The sequence below is a fragment of the Trichechus manatus genome, unplaced genomic scaffold (genome assembly GCF_000243295.1).
Source record: "Trichechus manatus latirostris isolate Lorelei unplaced genomic scaffold, TriManLat1.0 scaffold00114, whole genome shotgun sequence".
In the NCBI taxonomy this organism is placed as follows: Eukaryota; Metazoa; Chordata; class Mammalia; order Sirenia; family Trichechidae; genus Trichechus; species Trichechus manatus.
The window spans coordinates 8,074,329-8,077,199 of NW_004444050.1; positions in this window are offsets into that span (position 1 = coordinate 8,074,329).

A 2,871-nucleotide genomic window follows, 5' to 3' on the forward strand; every position below is an offset into this window, starting at 1 on the left:
TCCCACGTAACTCTCAGGGTCTTTTCATTTTTCTTTGTTTTTTTTTCTGAGTGTTCCTCAAACAGAATTGTATCCAAGTGTTTGTCTTCAATTCCACTGATCCTGTCTTCCACCGTTTCAAATCTGCTTCTCAACCCTTCTATGACACCCTCCATTTCTGAAATCTTGTTGTTTATCTTTTGAATTTCTAATTGTTGTCTTTGTATAATTTCTAGTTGTGAATTTATTTTGGCATTTTGTTCGTGCATTATCTTCCTGAATTCTTCCAATTTTTTGTCTGCACTTTCCATGAATTTGTCTATTTTTTCCTTATGTTTGTCAGCCTTTTGCCTCAGTTCTTGGAGAACTCTGAGTATTAGAGATTTGAATTCCTTATCAGGTAGTTCTAGTGCATTTTCTTCCACAGGAGAGTCATTTGGTGTTTTATTTTGGACGCCTACTGGAACCGTTCTGTCCTGCTTTTGTAAATGTTTTGATATTGTCTGCTGTTTTTGTGGCATTCAGTAGTTATTTTTCTTGTTTATTGATTGTAGATTTGTTTGTTTCATCCCTTTTGTTAAAAAAAAATTTTGACTATGCCTGAGCAGGTGGTCTGTGTGTTCTTTGTTGTCTGCTCGTCTGTGTGCTCAATACTTTTTGCCTCCTTCTCCAACTGGCAGGGTCAGTCACTCAGATATGGTTCGGCAGGGCAGGTCTAGCTGAAGAGGAGTTACTGGAACGGGTTGTTTGTGGCACTTACTACATCCACCAGAGCGGGCTGTAATCAGTGCAGGGCAGGTTCCAGGAGACTGTGCCTGTGCTGTTTGGTGGTGTGATGTCAAGAGCACAGTGCAGTTAGGTAAGATGCAGCAGGGAGATCATTATATGTGGAGCTAAGAGGAATATGTGAGAGAGGAGAGAGCAACAAGAGCCAAAAACATACAAACAAACTAAAAAGAATGCTAGGGGAGCTTGCCATTGGAGTGGAGAGATGAGAGACTATGAAATGGAGAAAAACAGAAAGGGGAAGAGGAAGAAAAGAATGAATAAATAAAAATCAGAAAGGTTAAAGAACTGCAAAGTTCCCAGGGATCCCACCAGTGCAGCTATGAGGTCTGGGGAAGTTGCTCTCAGGTGTTGCAGTTCAGCCTGGCTAGAAGGCATACAGGTATACAATGCCAGGTATTCAGGGAACAGAAAGAGAAGGAAGATATAGAGAGACGAGTAACTGAGCAATGAAGAAAGACAAAAAGGGAAAAAGAGAGAAAAGAAAACAAAACCAATAAAAAAAAAAGAACAAGAAAGGCCCCCCAAAAAACAGAAAAAAAAAAAAAACAGCAAAAAAAGAAATGTCCTCAGGGATCCCTCTACACGTCTGTGGAAGCTGAAGGGGAGTCTCCTTGCCATGTAGCTCCTCCTGGCCAGAAAGGGCTCCCAAGTCAAGAAAAGGAAAAGAAAACAAACAAACAATTCAAAGCAAACAAACAAACAAAAGCTCTGGGATCCCACCAGTGTGGTAGCCCAGACCGGGGAGCAGCTCCACACTTGAACAGAGCTCTGCATCCCCTCAGGAAGAAGCAAAGATGGCGCACGGAGCCAGGGACTCGAGCGAAAGGAGCGGGAGGCAGTGAGAGGCAAGCAAGAAATCAAAAGAAGCAGAAAAAAAGAAAAGCAACACCAGCAGCCAACAAATGGCACTCAGAGAGCCAGCTAGTGCGGGCTGGTGTTTCTGGACAAGAGACTGTGTCCGTGGGAAGCGGAGGGGGCCGAGTGTGGGTGAAGAATGATAGAGAGTGGGAAAGCATATATCACAAATTATCGACCATCTGCAGCCCCTCAGGAAGAAGCAAAGATGGTGCATGGAGTGAGGCAGTCGAGTGAAAGGAGGGGGAGGTGGTGAGAGACAAGGAAGAAATCAAAAGAAGCAGAAAAAAGCAACACCAGCAGCCAACAAATGGCACCCAGAGAGCCACCCGCTCGGGTGTGTGGAATCCAAGCTGCCGACACTTCCCAGTCAAGAGACTGTGGCCGCGGGAAGCAGAGGAGGCCGAGCCCGGGCGAAGAGGGGTGGGAGGTGGAAAACGCACACCACAAATTACCGGTTGTTTTGTCTCCCGCCGGACGCTCCGTGAGGCTGCTTTCTCGTACCCCCGTTTGCTGGTCTCTGATAGGAGTCCAAGATGGTGGATCCGCGGTGCGTTAGCTGGTAGGGGACCTCTGCATGAATCTCTCCTTGCTCTCCGTTCTCTGTCAGTTTTCTCACTCCATTTGGTGCTTGGCTGAGTTCTTTACCTCTTCATTTGATGTTTTAGGGTTTTAGGATTGTTGTATTCTTTGTTCAGCTTCGTTTTTTGGATCTTTGCTGTGGAGGGACGGCATGGTGCTTCTGCCTAGAGTGCCATTTTGCCGGAACTCCCTGAACAGATAGTTTTAACTAAAAGATATTCACTTCAACATAGTGTATCATACTAAAATATATTTGAATAATATAAAAGATCTTTAAGAAGGAAAGTGTGTTATATAAACCAAAAACTTTTTTCCGTAGATTCAATTCTGACTCATAGCAACCCTATAGGACAGAGTAGAACTATCCCACAGGGTTTCCAAAGAGCGGCTGGTGGATTTGAACTGCCAATCTTTTTGTTAGCAGCCAGCCTCTTAACCACTGCACTACCAGGGCCCCATACACAGGTTAGTATACATGTATTTTGCTCTGTCAGGTGAGAGGGTCTAGAAGCAATGATATCCCAGTAGCAATGAGCACACCTAGCTCCCAGATCTTCATTTCTAGTACCATTCTTCAATAAAAGAAACCAGAGAGCCTTGGAAAAATGACTGATTCCAGGAGTGGAGAAAAATACCAGATGAGCCTGACACTTAACCACTTCACCA